At 44.5% G+C, this 18,582-nt stretch overlaps 1 protein-coding gene and 1 long non-coding RNA gene across 3 annotated transcripts in view; one reads left to right on the forward strand and one right to left on the reverse strand.

Moving 5' to 3' along the window:
- The window catches only part of Lyn (LYN proto-oncogene, Src family tyrosine kinase), a 114,256-nt gene extending 97,819 nt beyond the window's left edge, over nt 1-16,437 (reverse strand). For both annotated transcript variants that reach the window (XM_076924266.1, XM_076924264.1), the window contains exon 1: nt 16,205-16,437. The gene's annotated coding sequence lies outside the window, so the exon portion shown is untranslated. The remainder of the gene's footprint in view (nt 1-16,204) is intronic.
- A 27-nt stretch (nt 16,438-16,464) lies between these two features.
- On the forward strand, nt 16,465-17,203 carry LOC143438578 (uncharacterized). The gene is made up of 2 exons (XR_013107319.1): nt 16,465-16,788; nt 16,882-17,203. It is a non-coding gene; the product is annotated as an uncharacterized LOC143438578 (long non-coding RNA).
- Nucleotides 17,204-18,582: the final 1,379 nt, after the last annotated feature.

Below are 18,582 nucleotides of genomic sequence, written 5' to 3' on the forward strand. Positions count from 1 at the left end.
GCACATATACCCACACCCCCATGCACAGCACATATACCCACACACCCCCATACATAGCACATATACCCACACACCCTATACATAGCACATATACCCACACACCCCATACACAGCACATATACCCACACACCCTATACATAGCACATATACCCACACACCCTATACATAGCACATATACCCACATACCCCATACACAGCACATATACCCACACACCCTATACATAGCACATATACCCACACAGCACATATACCCACACCTCCATACACAGCACATATACCTACACCCCCATACACAGCACATATACCCACACACCCCATACACAGCACATATACCCACACACCCCCATACACAGCACATATACCTACACCCCCATACACAGCACATATACCCACACCCCCCATGCACAGCACATATACCCACACCTCCATACACAGCACATATACCCACACCCCCCCATGCACAGCACATATACCCACACCTCCATACACAGCACATATACCCACACCCCCCCATGCACAGCACATATACCCACACCTCCATACACAGCACATATACCCACACACCCCCATACACAGCACATATACCCACACCCCCCATACACAGCACATATACCCACACCCCCATACACAGCACATATACCCACACACCCCCTTGCACAGCACATATACCCACACCCCCCATACATAGCACATATACCCACACCCCCAATGACAGCACATATACCCACACACCCCCATACACAGCACATATACCCACACCTCCATACACAGCACATATACCCACACCTCCATACACAGCACATATACCCACACACCCCCATACACAGCACATATACCCACACCCCCCCATGCACAGCACATATACCCACACCTCCATACATAGCACATATACCCACACACCCCCATACACAGCACATATACCCACACACCCCCATACACAGCACATATACCCACACACCCCCATACACAGCACATATACCCACACCCCCCATGCACAGCACATATACCCACACACCCTATACATAGCACATATACCCACACACCCTATACATAGCACATATACCCACACACCCCATACACAGCACATATACCCACACACCCCCATACACAGCACATATACCCACACACCCCCGTACACAGCACATATACCCACACCCCCCCCATGCACAGCACATATACCCACACACCCCCATGCACAGAACATATACCCACACCTCTAATTCTCCCCTAGTCCATCTCCTGCCCTCCTCCCTCCCCTGTGTGTGTGAGTTATGCATGTATACAACAAGCTCATGTGAGTGTATGTCTGAGGGCTGATGCATGTGCATGTGCACATAGAGACCAAAGTTTGACATCAGGTGTCCTCCTTTCTTCCTCTTCTCACAGGACCTGGAGAACACTGCCTAGTAGGCTGGCTGTCCTGTGAGTGCCAGGGTCCATTTGTCTGTCTCCCCATTGCTGAGATTACAGACATGCAATGGCGGGCCAGTTTTTCTGTGAGTTCTGGGGATCTGAGTTCAGTTCCTTGTGCTTTCTCAGCAAATACTTTATAGACTGAATCATCTCCCCAAACCTGCCCTAACCTTTTAAGAGTGAATTCCACTTGGAGTACACAAAACTCAGCTTCTTAAACAGGGTGGTTATGTTGTAAAAATGCAAGACAGGGCAAAGTGATGTGGACAGGGGGAGTGGGGGAATTGTTAGGATCGAGAAGAGGCTGGGGATGCTATGGTTCAAACAAATTACAACCACCTGGCCTAACATAGTGGAATGTACCTGTAGTCCCTGAGAGACAGAAACAGGAGGATTGCTTAAGCCCAAGAATTCTAAAACATTTTAGACAGCACACAGCCCATCTGTAGACAGACAGACCAACTGACTAACCAACCAACCAACAGCCAAATGTTTGCAATAAGCTAAGAGTCGTCAAAAAAACCTCCCAGGAACTAGTAAAGTTCAGATGAGTGTCCCCCAAAGGCCCTCACCTCCAGGGGTGGTGATACTGAGATGCACTATACAGATCTTTAGGTGGCTGAGCCTTCCATGAGGTCATCAGGTCACTTGGAGATCATGAGACATTGTTTCTTTCTCTTTGCTGCTTGGCTCATGAAGTGTGATTGATACAGCCTCATCAGAGGCCCAAGTAATAACATCACTGTATCTTAGCTTAAAACCTCCAAACCCAGAAAGTAAAGTAGTGTTTTCTGTGTGTAAGTTTGATACTTGGGGTACTTTGTCACAAGAAGATGAAGTTCACATAGTTTTATTCCATTTTTATAACAACTAGATGGAATAGCATACATGCCTTTGTTAGTACTATTTTATAATGACAGAAAACGAAGCCGGGAGAGTTAAAGATACAGCTAATATTCCAACATTGGAACGTTGTGCACCACACTCCAGTCACTGAATCTCAGCTATAGCATCACACACCCTAGTGACAATGTACACTTATCACAACTTATCTTGGTACTAGTCCCTGTCCTACAGTCTTTGCCAAGATGAGCAGAATCCATCCAAGGGGCTGTCTCTGCTGTCCTCCTGATATGCCACTGAGGCTTCACTTCCTCCCTTGGAACTCACGTTGCTCTGCTCAGGCTCCTGGGTCCCACACTCTCCTCCATTCCAAGGACTCACTCTTTGCCCAGTACTTGGCAGCAGCTGTGGTTGCCAACAGGCACTAGCAGTAATGCAGATGCAGGACCTCAGCCTCTCTAGTGAGGAGAAATGAACTGAAGTCAAGGGCTGTTGTGAGCTGTCCACTCATAGGCTCATCATCCCTGCAGGCTGTCACTTTGAAAAGCTACACAGCAAAAATAGATTCCCCACAACCCCACTGCCTGGTGTGCCCATATTTTGTTTCAAATGAAAATTTAGTCTTTTCATTCAATTTTTAGAAACACTTTAGTTCTCTGAGTACAGCTAGCTGTCTCTCAGTATCAGTGAGACGACAAGGTCTAAAGTCTATAGTTGCTCAAATCTATGGATGCTCAAATCTGGAACATAAAATAGTGTGGTATTTGTAAATAATCTATGCACATTTACTATGTACTTGAGATCATCTCTGGATTATTTACGATATCTAATTCATTAAAAGTGCTGTGTAAGTGGCTAACATACTATGTTATTCAGGGAATAACAACCAGAAGAGCTGTAGTTGCGTGTACCAGTGCAAATTTTAAAAATATTTTCAATCTAAATTTGGTTACAAATGAAGATACAGAGGCAAGGGTGTGGAGGCTCGGCTTTATATATGGAACAACTCTGCTTTTGAGAGCCAGTGGCTATAACTGCCAGCTCGTCACATGCATATTTATGAGCGCCGAGCATCCAAGAAATGTTTTCTGAATGATGAATAAATAAAGCACAGCTTCACGGATTAACAAATTCTACAGGTTTTAAATTGTGCTTCTCTTTCCCCAACAAAATCAAACACACCAAGTAGCCCACACAAAAACCAAACAGCCAGTAAGGGAGACGCTGTGATCCTTGACATCAGAATATGGATCTGGTATAATCTCAGAAGACAATTTCTGAATCCACAGAGCTTCAAAGTCTGGTGCAGACACTGACACTGTGTCGTTCACTGGATGCCTGATGTCAATGAGCCAGTAGAAACAACCCAGTCACACTGGCACACCTGCAGTTGGGAATTAGCTTCACTGTGAGAACTGGGTAGGAGAATAACCTATGCATACATGGCTGGTGCCAACTCACTTTACTTGTTAATGGGTAAATAAAAAGCATTTAAATAAGGCTTAGATCAAACTGAAGTGTGAGAAATACAACTGCATAGCCAGAGTGTATAGCAGGGCAGGACCTGCTCTCTCTTCAAATGGCAGTAAGCCCAACATGCAGAGATTCTGTCACCAGCCAGACACACAGCGTGAAAATCTGTTTATTTGTGAGACCAACTGGCTTTGTTTTGCTTTTCAGTTCCTTGTACTCTGTTAAAAATCTACCTGCCTTGGAAACTGAACTAAAAGGAGAAGTAGGAAGGTAGATACCTGTGAGATAGCACTGTGGCAGATAGGCAGTCCTGTGTGGGGATGGGCAGTCCCAGGCCAGCGTGACTGCTTCTTGGTCAGGTTGTCATTGCTTCAAAGATTGCACTATGCCAGACATCTCTTTCTGTACTTTTCTACACTGTGTCAGTTAACATAAGATGCTCCGCCCTGAAAAAAAAACCCTGAAGTCTACAAGGAAGACTTCCAACAAGAATACTATTTCAAGGGGTTGGGGAAATATCTTTCTGTACATTCCTAAGAATCTGAGTTCATATCTGTAGCACCTATGAGAAAAAAACCCAGCTGAGGTGACACCTCCCTGTAACCCCGATGTTGGGAAAACAGACAAGAAGACCCTGGACAAGCCAGTCTAACAGAAGCTATGAGCTCCAGGTTCAATGAGACTCTATCTTAAGAGAACAAGATGGAGAAATGATCGAGGAAGGCACCTTGCATCTGCCTCTGCCCTCCATGTGTACAGAGATGTGCACATGAACCCCTCTCAATGCACCTCCCACTTGAACACCCACATCCACATAAACAAATAAATAATAAGTATACATATCTACATTCTTTCAAGCTATGGATGTAGCTCAGCAGTAGCATAAGTAGAGGGGAAAATGGAGTCAATGAGAAACAGCAGAACCATTTGGTCAGAAAGTACCGCTAGAAGCCATTAACCTAATGAACTCTACTGGGTTCTCTGGGGAAATCCATGACAAACCTCTAAGCACTGAGCCTCTCTGTTTCTCAGGTGAACTCCCTGCAGGCAAGCTGGATTGTTTTAAAAGGGAAAGAAAAGAACTTTTCTCCTTACCTACCAGCATAGGCTTTATTGTAGTAAACCTTACTCATTATCCTACCTTCTCTCTACTCATTTCCAAAGTACTATTTTGACAGAAATCTGCAGGGTCTTACATTGAATGAGGGGATCAAGTGGTCTACTGTGGTAGTTGGTTTGTGTCAACTTGGCACAGGTGAAGACTTAACTGGAAAGAGGGACTTTTGAGAAAACGCCCCCAAAACACTGGCCTGTGAGACAAGTGTGTGAGAGTATTGCCTTGATTGATGATTGATGTGGGGGGGCTCAGCTCACTCTGGACAGTGACACACCTGGGCAAATGGTCCTGTATGGCATGAGAGAGTAAGCTGATTAAGTCAAGGAGAACAATCCAGTAAGCAGCAATCCTCGGTGGCTTCTGCTTCAGTTCCTGGCTTGAGTTCTTGCTCTAACTTCCTTTGATGATGGGCTGTCATACGGAAGTATACAATGAAATAAACCCTTTCCTCTGTAAGTTACTTTTGGTCATGTTTTTTTTTTTTTTTTTTAATTATTATTGTAGCGATAGAAACCCTAAGACACCAAAGACAGACTTATCAGCCAGTGTGATAGGCAAGCCTGAGTCAGAAGAAAGATCATTTATCAAATAGTGACGTATCCTCAGGACCACTCTCAGTCCTTATTTCTGCACATAAACTTTTAAAAATTGTTCTTTAGAACTTTTAGCAAAAATTTTATACATTGTATAAAATTTACCCTTGAACTATTTCAAGGCTGTGACTTGGTGGCACAGACATTGCTATCATCAATCTTCAGAACCCTTTTCATCTTGAAAAATTGAAGTTCTATGCCATTAAGCAATATCTCCCCATCCCCACCTCCTTAGAGCCCCTGGAAAGTACCATCCATTGTGGATTGACCATCCATTGTGGATTGACTAGTCCATGAACATAGGAGGAATCACACCGTATTTTTCCTTTGGTAACTGGTCTGTTTCACTCAACAAACATCCTCAGGGTTTATTTATATTATATCAAGGGCCAGAATTTCTTTCCCTTTTAAGCTGAATAGCCTACTGTTTGTATAACATACTTCCCTTTGCTGCTTGTTTATTCTGAATCACCCTACCCTGAACATGGGTGGGCATACATCACCCAAGATCCCCACTTTTGCTTTTACACCCAGACTTGGGATTGCTGTGTCATTTCTTGAGGAACTACCCTTAATGGCTGCCCCATTTGACTTGCCCAATATGAATGCTTAAGGACTCCAGTTTCTCCATATCCTGGCCATCAAGTTTCTTTTCTCCTTGGTTTTGTTTTCTTTGGTGGGTTTTTTGTTTTTTTGTTTTTTGTCTTGAGTAGCCATACTGAGCAACTTTTGTCCTGTTTCACTAACCCTTATAACCATTAGCTCTATGTTTCAAAGCCAGTTTGGAATCTATCATAACCTAGACCCCTTACTGCCAGTCTCTGAGGTTTAAAGTAAGCTCCCAGAGGCTAGCATGGCCAATAAATTTCCAGCAACCCACAGCTAGAAAGGGACAGCCCCAGGGTCATCAGAGAAACACTGCAAACTCTATTCTAGTTGAAGATGAACAGAATTACACGGCAGTGGTTGTGGTGAGTGCTCAATACACTACACTCAATTATGTGCGTGGTCGCTCAGTTTTAACTAAATACTGTTTCCAGTTGTGGTGATTCTCTTAAAAAGCTATAAAATATAGGACTGGTCCCAGATTGTTACATCACAATAGTCTCTCCTTTAAACCAAATGGCAAAGATTGGTGACTGCCCCAAAACTTAGATCTCTTATTCAAATGGCATGTAGACAAATATCTGGGCAAGGCCAACTTGGAGTAGTTAGCGTAGCCATCATATATCTACTTGCGGGTCCCAGGTGAAGTCTATGGTTCTCATAACAAGCAGCAAATGGATATTATTTTCTAGCTTTGAATTAACCTCTGTGGAACACCCTTCGAGTCTTTCAGTTACTCACCCACCTCTCCAAAGCTATGGAAGTGCCAGCTGCCTCCTGACTCTACATCATAAATACCTTCTTATAGTCAGTGATGGTACATGCCTTTAATCTCAGAACTCAGGAGGCAGAGACAGGACAGATGGATCTCTTTGAATTTGAAGCCACCCTGGTCTACAGAGTGAGTTCCAGGGCAGCCAGTGCTACACAGTAAAACTCTTTGTCTTGAGAAACCTAGATAGATGAATAGATGATAGATAGATAGATAGATAGATAGATAGATAGATAGATAGATAGATAAAAGTTCTCCTTCCTTTTTAAAAATCCATCATTTTTTATTCAGGGACTCTCATGCCTAGCCTTATTACAGATTCTAGGACAAGGTCTAATGACAGAGCTGGACCGCTGTTCCCTCAGGATCCAATCCTGGTCATTCACAATGTGTCTTCCTCCTTCCTCTCTTCCTTTTGTATTTCCATAACACCAGCTAGACTCCCAGGAGATACTACAGAAAACTTAGCTAAATGGATCACCGAATATCACAGAACTTTCTAAGGAAATGCTCTGGCCAGTCATGATGACACACACACATATAAACCCAGAACTCAGGAGGCTGAGGCAGGAAGGATAACAAGTTTTGGGTCAGCCTAGGCTACACAGCAAGTGCAAGATTAGCCCAGGATACATAGCAAGATAGATATCAAAAAATAAAATAAGACTGTTTCTAAAGCAGGACATGATGGCACAAACCTATCATCCCAGTACATGGGAGGACTGGGGAGACAGCAACTGAACTGCAGGCTTAGAATATCTTGTAAGAATTTGTCTCCAAGAAAGAAAGAATAAACAAAAGGAGGAAGGGAGGGAGGGACAGAGGAAGGGAGAGAGAGAGGGAAAGAGAGGGGGAAGAAGGGAGGAAGAGAGACGAGTAGAAGGCAGGGAAAGGGGAAAGAGAAAAGGGAGGGAAGATGGAGAGGAGAAAACGTTCTCCATATTTACATTTCTGGGATGCAGCTCACAATTACTCTTGATTTATTTTTTCTAGGGGCCTGGAGAGATGGCTCAGCAGTTAAGAGCACTGACTGCTCTTCCAGAGGTCCTGAGTTCAATTCCCAGCAACCACTTGGTAGTTCACAACGATCTGTAATGGGATCCGATGCCTTTTTCTGGTGTGTCTGAAGACAGCTACATATACTCATATACATAAAATAATAGATAATTTAAAATAAAAAATTTAAAAAAAGAATATCATGTAACAAGTATTCTCACTCTTTCTATATTGTTTTAGGTATCCTAAGTAATCCAGAGACAGGTCCGTGAACTCCAGAGAATATGTGCGGTCACACACAAGTACATCCTTCAGTGGTCACCGAATCAATTACTCACAGATCACTAAGGACAACAGCGCCTTCCTTACCAGCAGCCGGCATGCAGGCCACTCCAGTTCCCTGACCTTCCTACCTTCTGCAGTCACTGTGTCTGCAGTTCCCTGTACTGCCATTTGTTAATGAAAAATTGTGTGTATTCGGTTCAATTTAAGGTCAGCCTGGGCAACTTAGAGAGACACTTTCAAAATAATATATTTTTAACCCCAAATGCATTTATTGAGAGAGGTTCCCATCATCTTGATTTGGGGTACTTTTACTCCTGTTTTGTCATAAAAGAACATCCTTTGTCAGCCTTGTTTTCCCACCTGTAGGCTGCCAGGACAGAGGAGCAGACAACACAGCAGGCTACCCTTTGTGTGTGGGATTTAACAGCATCCTGAACATTTCACATCCATCTTCCAAGCAGACACCAAAGCTCTGCACCCGGGGTTTCCTCTGGGTTTCCTCTCCTCCTTTTTCTGGGAAGGATGAAGGAGATCCTTTGTGTGAGTAATATAATCACCTCTGAGTATTTTTAAAGGGACGGAGATTTGGCTTGGGAATGCTTGCCAGTATCACACAAATATGTAAATAAATAGATGTAAAATAAAATAAGGATGAGAGTTGGAAGAGATAGGTAGGTGGAAGAATGATTGCTTAGTACACACAATGCCCTAGATTTAACCACAGTAAATAAATAAATCATCACCCACTCATTCTCCTGAAAAAAAAAAAAAACACTATAAAGACTTTAGAATAAAAAAATTGATATGTAGAGCTAGTAAAAACTCATCCCGCAGATGAGTTTTTAAGGAATGTGAAACTGATGTTACCTATCAGTTTGTATTTAGCTAGCTTATTTATTATTTATTTATTTTTAATGAAAGGAAGCATTTTTGTTTTGGCATCTAATTCGGAGTAGAGCAGCCCTCTGCTTTGGGCCTATGACAAAGAGACACATTGTGGATGAAGCGTGTGGCACAGAAAACACACTCATCTCATCACTATGAAATAGAGCAGAGGAAGAGGGAAGCCTGAGAACCAACTAAGAGTGCAGCGAGAATGACCTGGCAACCTCCCGAAGGCCCGTGAGGTCCCCCTCTGGGAATTCCCACTTCCTTCAGACACACCAAGTTGGGATCAAATCCTTAAATACAAATACTTTAGAGAACATCCCAAATGCAAATTATGGCAGGGACATATTTATACCCACTTAAACATTATAGAATGTAGACATACCTGTATTAAAATATCTCAGGGTATTTCACAAATGTATACAATTTTAATGTAACAGTTACAAATGTTTTAAGATGTATTATTTTCTATAATTTTTTTGGAATTATATTATATGATTACACCGTTTCCTCCTTCCCTTTCCTCACTTTAGTGCCTACCATGTACCGCCTCATGCGGTCTCTCAAATTCATGGCCTCTTTTTCTTTAATTGTTACACATGTGTGCACTTGTGTGTGTCTCTGTGTGTGTGTGTGTCTGTGTGTGTCTGTGTGTGTCTGTGTGTGTCTGTGTGTGTGTATGTGTGTGTGTGTATGTGTATTCCTAAACACATAAACATAACATGTTCAGTAAGTATAATGTTATCTGTAAGCATCTGATCTCAGGGCCTACTGCTGGTATTACATAAACTATTAGGGGACTCTTCCCTGGAGAAAGCTATTTCTCCCACTCTTAGCATTCCTCAGTTGTTTTCAGCTTTTAAAGATCACCTTTGGGAGGGGGAGATGACTCCATGGCTAAAGCACTTGCAGGTGAAACAAGTGGCCGCAGAATCCACATACATGTGATTCTAGTCTTAAAGGCAGACAAGATTCCTGAAGATGCCGGCTAGCAAGACTAAGTGAGCTCTGGGTTAGCCTGGGAGACCCTGCCCTAAAAGAATGATGGAGAAGGACTGTGACTAAGAAGTCCCACCCTCGGGCCTCCATACATGTTCACACACACACTAACACAAGATGGGGGGGAGGATGGGCATTTTGCCATATAAGGAAGCATAATCAAATGCTATTTGAGGCATTTACATTTGGAGACATATTCCTTTGTATGGGCATATAGCAGGAAGTTCTGATGTTAAGGTCTTGTTCCCCAATTAGTTCTTGATTGATCAATAAAGATGCCAAGAGCTAATTGCTGGGCGGAAGGAAAGAGGCTGGGGTACCAGGTCCCCAAGGCAATCTAGCAGATGCAGAAGAGGGAGTTTTCACCATGCTTCAGAGGGAGAAAAGGTGACCAGCCATGTTGAGATCTCAGGGAGAGCAGCCATAGGCTGTTTCCCCAGGCAGAGATTAGAAACACAACTAAAGCTGAGGGGAGTTTTGGGATGCTGAACAAGGAGAAGGTAACTGAACAACTAAATTTGAAGGCAGATTTATGGTGCTGAACAAAGAGTATTGGGAAGGGCATGCTAGCAGTGGAAGATTAGAAGCTCCCAGCAATTGAGCCAAAAGACAAGTTGAAAAATAATGTGTGCGTGTCTGCGTGTGAGTGTGCCTGTGTGTGCATGTGTTTCATCACAGGATCCAAGGGAACCTGGACGAGGCTGGTAGTTCAGTTCACCCGTAGCATAAAGCAGGTAGCAAAAACTATATGCTACATGGACACATGCCTCTTAATTTGTATTTGAATTGTTTGGTTTGGTTTTTAAATGGGATTCCACTTGGTCATACTGGTCCTAAACTCCAGAGCTCAAATGAGCCACCTGCCACAGCCTCTTGAATAGCTGGTACTACTGGTCTGTATCACCCTAGCCGGCTGAATCTGTATTTCTTTAATAAATCTCCAACCAGACCCAGGTTTACCTCTGCTCACTTGCAGCCCAACAGAGCTCTCCAAGTGGGCTCAGGAGGACTCCCAACCACCCTGATACAAAAGAAAAGTACCTCAGTAATTTTTGATGTCCTTTTGTTTTGTCTGATTGGTTTTTTATGTGCTATAGGCATAAGTTAAATAGGTTTTTAAGACAGAGATTATGCTTGTGGAGGTTTGACAGTATTGCTGCATTCCAAGAGTTTAACAAAAGACTATAATTCAGGAGCTCTAAAAACATCCTTAAACTACTGTAGTCAAGCTCTTGTACCGTGAGAACATTTAAAGATTGTGAAATCTTACTTTGAGTTTCCATGAGGGGAAATTTCAAAACCTACATCTTTCTGGTGCTGGAAAAATCAAGACTGTACATTTCAAAATATACAACTTCCTGCTGGAAGTCTTTGCCTGGGAAGAATCTGCACCCTTCCCCCCTCTGGTTTACTCTCCCTCTCTCTTTTCCCTTCCTTGCTCTATCCATCCCCCTTGTCTCCCTCCAAAGAAAGCCGGCAATGAACCTGCAGACCAAGCAATGCTGGTAGAAGGAACCCCAAGGGAAAAGGAATTCTGAGTGGTTTGAAGGGAGGGGCCCCACAGGCAAATGACTGGATGGTACAGGGTGTGGGGGGTATCACTTCCTTTGTGCCTTCTCCCGCTGGCTGAGTTCTGCTCTCAGCAACACAGCTTTCCCGTGGAAAGCAGAAGTGGTCCTCCCTCTCTGGAGAGCCTCTCAGAGACCAGTTTCTCCATTCCCTTGGCCTCATGGGACTTAACACTTACAGGAAGAGTGGGGGTATCTACTTCGACCAAGAACCAAGTAGCCTTCAGGACTTCAGGAACCAGAGTGAACACTGATCCACCTCTGCAACCTCCCCTGTGGATTCTGTGCACTTAAAAGTATTACCTTCAAATTGGTATAGCTTCACAACAAATGTTTTACTACTACAAAGAGAGAAGGGAACTAGAGGAGGTGTGTTCAAGAGTAGCTTCCAATCAGGGTACCCTGGAGTCAGAAAGGTGATGAGGGACATTTTGGATGCTTACAAAAAAGGTGAGATTGGGTGCAAAGGGGGAAATAATGACTTTGAAACTGTTGGAAAGAAAATAAAACAAACTGAAAAACAGTCTAGGCTACATGCATAGGAAGGCTCCTTCTTGGCCAATAAGACATTTAGGAAATTGTCTCTCAAACTGCTGTGTGAGCCAGGCATGGTAGCACACATGTGTGCTTAGAAGTAGGCAAGCTTTATCAGGAGTCTAGGGTCATCCTGAGCTTCATAGTGAACTTGAGGTATGTCTGGGACGTTTGAGACCAGGTCTTGAAAACAAGACAAATGACTGTGATTTTCGCTTCTGTGTGGTTTTATACAACACTATTTATAGCAACACCAATTAGGGATCTCAGCCTTATGAACTGTGCTTGTGGGTGCGAGTGTCTGTGGATACAATAATGAGAACAAGTATAATCTCTTCCCATAATTGGTCAAGTAGCATCATGCCAACCACAGGGGGTGGGGAGGAATGTCTTTGTAAGAAGGCAAGAGTCACCCTGAAAAGGTGTCAACAGTTGATCAAACACAGTAAAGTCAGCAGGACATCCAGAGAACTGGGTCCCAACTGGGAACACAACTTTCAAGAAGCAGTTTCATGGCAAAAAAAAAAAAAAAACAAATTCAATGGCTTATCCAATAAGAAGGATGGAAGATGAGAGCCAGAGCAAAAGGAAGAAAAGATTGCATGACTAAGATTGAAGATCTAATGCTACAACAGACTGTAGTTGCCAGAATTTGATATAATTATGTGAGCTTGTTATTCAACATCACAGGAAAGTCCTTCTAGCTATCTCAAGACAAAGGCAAGAGACGGCATGAGTCTTGACACTGACCTGTTATACACATTCTAATCCCTCAGTTAACACCCCATTTTCTACACTGAGTGTCTCCCCTCAAATGGGAACTTAAATGTTAGAAATGACGACAGAGTTCAGTTTCACAATTTTAAGCATCAGGAAACTGGGCAGCTGTAGAAATATTTCAGTACTTCTGACTGGAAAAGGAACTTCCTCTTCCATTTCCTTCTCTTCATTAAAAGATAGGAAGCAATGACTATACATGAACCCTGGGATGCTGGCTTGCCCATAGCAGACTCTCAGAAAGTCAGACACATGGTCTTCTACACGGGTCTTATGGGGTTTTCTATTTTCATCGTGAATGGTGCTTTTATTCTAACAAGCACAGGGAGCTGGTGGAGTTCATGAACAAGATATTTCTAGCGATGGCAGAGAGAATTCTTTTGACAGTCCTTGGACATTTCTGCTTAACTAGTAAGTGTTGTGACCAAGGCAGTTACAGCTGATATATAGGTTGTCACCACAGCAGTTATTATGGGCTGTCCACATCTAAGAGGAAACCTTGCTGAAAATGTAGAAGATGGCTTCCTGAAGACCTACTTCTATGTATCTTCATACTTAGTTTTAAAAACTACCAAATAAGTAAAGAAAATTGCTTAGTAATTCCCTTTCTCAAATGTGTATTAAAGAATAAGTTTATCTTAGGTAATTGACTACTGGTAACGTAGGGAAAACATACCTATAATATCCAAACACCATTTAACCTTTTAACTCAGACAAGCTCCTGAATCCCTTTCTTCATGTCTTCCCTGGCTTATCCTGTAGGGAACCAAATAAAGTCAGCACTGAGAAAGCCTCAGAAGTCATGAATAAGCAAATCAATCAATCAATCAATCAATCAATTAATTAATATAAAGTATCATCTTCATTGCTAACAACTGTTCAGAAAGGCTCCAGGCTGGTTCCATCGCCAATACGTCATTGGTTAATGTCCATCAACGCTGTGTTAATCTATGTATCTGAGGAATCATTGGTCCCAGTGAGCTGTAACAATGTCTTATGCTGTATGTGTGTGCATATTGTATTCCTATTTATGTAATCAGTGCAGGTTTATATATGATCATATATAAAGTAGTATCAGGTAAGTATCTCTGTATCAAGTAAGCATTCAAGTAGTATCTCTGTAAGAACAAGCTCTAATCTCAGATATTTCTTTAATTTATTTCTGAATACAAACACTGCTGGAACTAGGAGGTCTTCAAAGTCTCTGATTTGCAAAGCCATACAGGACTGATTTTTCTGCTGAAAGGAAGCCACCAGCCATAGAAGGGGAATATTACAAAGCGCCCAAAGACTCTAAGATAAATTAGGGTGACTGTTTCTACAGAAACTGTCTTACCTCCTCCAAGCCACAGAGAGAAGAGTCCTGACCAGAGATTTCCATTAAGGGTTCTGTTGCTATCCTACAATGTCCTCCTACCCTTGTTACACAAACCGAGACAGAAGGGGTCAGAAGCCCACAGTATCCAGTAGGCAGCCTTCCTTCCTCCTTCCAAGTAATCTTCACTGAGCACTTATCAAGCACCAGGCACCAGACCTTCATGTTGGACAAGACAGATAACACTATTGTCTTGGCATTGACACTGTCGGGATGAAAAGCCCATGAACATGGGCATATATCGATATAACTGTTGCTGCCTTGCGGAACACTGACTCAGTCTATGGCCCAAGTGGCTGGTCCAAAAGTCCAGCTCTGGCAAATGGTGCCTACACCACAGCTCAGTATTCCTGGCTCTTGACCTCTCTTCCTTCACATCTGCTGCCCTCTTTCCTGGCTCAGAGGGTCACTCCACTTACACACAGCCCAAGAGGCTCATCACCAAGGCTCTTGTGAGCCAAACTTTAAAGACAGCAACAAAACCCCCACATCACCCTGCCTTTCTCCAAATGAGGACCTGGATAGGCAGCAGTCTTAGGGGGAGGAGAATTTCCTCTCACTTAAGAAGGGCTCAGGAAGCTCCTGCACCCCACAGGGCAGAGCCTATTTCCCTAAAATATGTTATGGGTGTTGACTGCACAGAAAGAAAACACCCTACAGCCCCCTGAGCTTCAGAGCAGAGTCCACTGTCTTGCACGTTTAGGTCTTAGGGCCTCTCCTTGAACTGAGGGGATCTGAGGGACCTCTGGGGCAGCACACCTTTCAGGTATTTATTAATAGATTTTCAAAAGTCAGCTAGCTTACTCAGACATGTGGTCTCAGGTTTAAAAATCACTAAACTGTCAACCACCAAAGACCTCCGTTTTTTTATCAGAAAATCAGTTGTAACAAGTAACATTCACAAGATGCGGAGAACGTCTGAGAACCTTTAGTGTACTAAACCTAAGAAGTAGTTTCATTGTCCATCAGGAGGAATCCCAAACCGGGAACGACAATAATCCGCAGTCACACTCAAACTAAGAGACTGCATGGCCTAGATTCCCACCTGCACTCCGAGCAGCAAGGAAGTTGGGCGGATTAGCATAATTAACACAAACACGAGTACACCAGCAACGAAGAGACAACCAGAAGCGCTCAGAATAGCGGGACTATTGAAAAAAAAAACACCACACAAGCAGCATAGGGAAGCCACTACAGCCAGCCAAGATAAGGGCAGGCGAGTGGGAATTGTCGCATACACCCTTCCCCCATTCTGAAGGAAAGGCATCCCTGAATTCTTAAAATAACTCTCGCTTCCTCTTGGCTAAGGCGTCGGACTACTCCTCTGACAGAAGCCGAGCTCCGCGGGAGGTCGAGCTCCAGCCTTAGTGGCAGCCGTTCGACGTCACCACCTTGCTTCGAGTCACCAAAAACCTCAGCCGTCAGCTAACCTTAGAGAGGGGCTGGGATCAAACCCCCCTTCTCATCGCTGGGGACCCAGGGTCTGGCCGGGAGCCTAGATACTGGATCCCAGGTGACTCTCTCTCGAATCCCCACCGCGTCGCTCTCCCTATCGGAGTGGACTTAGGCTCCCCTGCCATGCAAAAGAACCTAGAGCTGGGCATGCGGGAGGCGGACGCCAAGGACCCAGGGACGCCCACCCCGTGCGCACCTCCCACCACGCCTCCGAGCCGCTCCGCTGAGGACACCTGCGGAGTCGCCGCCCCCGCGTCCCCGCTCGATCGCCCGGGCGAGTCACAGTCTCCCCAGGTTGGAGGAGTCTGGATGCTCTCACCACCCGAGGCGAGCACCACCGCCTCCAAGAAACAGTGTGCAACCTCTGCTGCCTGCGCCGGGGCTGCACCGAAAGCCTGTGTCCGGAGCCAAGAAAGCAACCTGTACTCCGGTCAATGACCTAGCTTCGTCTCTGCCCGGGCCACCCTACCCGCCCACCCTGCTGCGCTCAAGCCCCCCCCCCCGACTCACTCGCTCGCGGTGGAAGTTTCGGGGCGGCGGAACTCCACGGTGACTTCGGTTAAAAGCTGAGCACGCGACGGGATAGCCTTGCGGGGCCCGCCTGGGAAGCAGCTGCGGGCCCGGGTCGTAGGACGCGTGGCCCGGGCTTGTGGGCACACTGCTTGGGGGACAGTGCCCGGCCTGCAGCACGTTACTAGCTGCAGAACGTCGGCCGGGAGGCGCCCAGGCCCGGCTCGGTGAGAGAGGAACTGGCTGTTGCTGGGCTCGGCCGAGAGGTCCCAGCTACTTCCTGGTGCTCGGATTTGCATACTGTGCTGGGAGGGCGGGGAAGTGACCGTTTGGTTCCTGTCCAAGGTTTGGTATTTGGTGTGGCCGTCGCGCAGGGTTTTGCAAGCAAACAGACTTTGGAGACCCAGCATGCAAGTTGAGAGAGTGAGGGCAGCCTCAGAAACAGCATTCTCCCTTAGGGTTGCATGTAAGATCTGGGGGTTCTCAAGGGTCGTGAAAATGTTCACCCCACTTTGCAGTTCCTTCGGACCCAACTCTTCAACGCATTGTATGCCTGGGAGCAGAGGCAGTACTCTCTGATCACTGTGAGTGTTTGGAGCAACGAATGAGTGAGGGGGCTACCGGTTCGGGGAGTGGGACTCTATGCTTTAACAATCAAAACGTCAAATTCCTTAAAGGTGTACAAGGAGTGCCCAAGATATTCACTGGAATGAGGAGTGGGAACTCGCTGTGGAGTTAAAAGGCGTGTCAATAGCTGAAAGCCTCCAGGAAAAAATGGAGCTAAGGAAGACTGCTTATCAAGAAGTGCCCTCAGTAGCAGGCTGGCATTGATTACCATGTGGTCCTGGTAGCTGTTACTGCATCGCTAACAAACACCGTGCCCTTGTGTGTCTCTCCGTGTACACAGTACTTGGCATACTGTAGGTACATAACCAGTGCTTGTTTTAAGATTGCTTGTTCAAACCAAAATTTTGACTTGATAAATGGCCCTTTACTGAACCAAGGTATACAGTTAACCTCAGTCACTATGATTCCCATTTACGCTAATCTGACTTCCGTTTTCTGGGATTCACTAATTGCAGTTCAGGAGTTCAGAACAGCCACCTTGTAACAAAGTCCAGTACAACTGTCGTCTGTTACCAGGGAAGGAAGACAAACATTTGCAAGCATAATGATACATCTGATTTTGTTGTCTTTCTTTCTCTTTCTTTCTTTCTTTCTTTCTTTCTTTCTTTTTTTCTTTCTTTCTTTCTTTCTTTCTTTCTTTCTTTCTTTCTTTCTTTCTTTCTTTCTTTCTTTTTCCAGACAGGGTTTCTCTTTGTAACACTGGCTGTTCTAGAACTCACTCTGTAGACAAGACTGGACTCGAAATACAATCTGCTTCCCAAGTATCGGAATTAGAGATGCGCACCAGCATTGCCTGGCCCCTCCATTTTTCAGTCAACCAGGGACTATGCAGATGAAGATGGTGCCAGAGATTATAATGGAGCTGAAAAATCTGTATCACCTAGTGATACCATAGCCGTCATTGCTCTTTCAGTGTGTCAGTGCAAGACAGCGCTGCAGTGTTTGTGGTGATGCTGATGTCAACAAGCCCACTCTACCATTGTTTACCATGACTCCTGGCTGCATCAAGCAGGACATAAAGTGAGTGACCTGTATGATGTCCACCAGAAGACAAAAATCACACTTCTCAGAGTGTCCCCATCACTAAGCCACAGGAATACCTCCTCAAATGAGAACAGTAGGAAGGTGGTTATTCTTATAATGAACATTGTTACTGTCACTGCCCTGCTGAAGAGTAGTCAGTGGGTTACCCTGGAAATCTGTGGTGCTTCTGAGCTGTTATCTGTCAAGTATCCTATTGAGCAGTGGTTCAAAACCTGTGCATGCCAACCCTCTTGGGGGGTTGAATGACATTTCATGTAGGTAATAGGAAAATACGTATGTTTAAAATACGGTGAAATTATAGTTATGAAGTAACTATGAAAATACCTTTATGGTTGGGGGTTCCCTCAACATGAGGTCCCATATGAAAGAGTCACAAGGGTGAGAACCACTACACTGGAGGAATTCACCATGGAGAACTCATGTTCTGGGCTTTTCTAAATAACATCTTCAATACACTGGCCGTAAGTAATAACACTCTTACATTGAGTCCTTGAAGTCTTGGCTAGTGGCATGTGGCAAACAAGAATAGAATTAAATTATTTGGCACTGACTGCCACTATTGCCCCTTCTACTCTCCTGGGAATCTTTCTCCAGAGGTGCAGATCTCTGAGCCCAGCATGCAGCATGGGTACTTTTTAAAAACTCTTTGCACAAGCTCCTGTTTGACTTTTGTGAGAAGGGGCGTAGTGGACACTGAGACTCCCTTG

This window comes from Arvicanthis niloticus, chromosome 25, assembly GCF_011762505.2.
Source record: "Arvicanthis niloticus isolate mArvNil1 chromosome 25, mArvNil1.pat.X, whole genome shotgun sequence".
NCBI lineage: Eukaryota > Metazoa > Chordata > Mammalia > Rodentia > Muridae > Arvicanthis > Arvicanthis niloticus.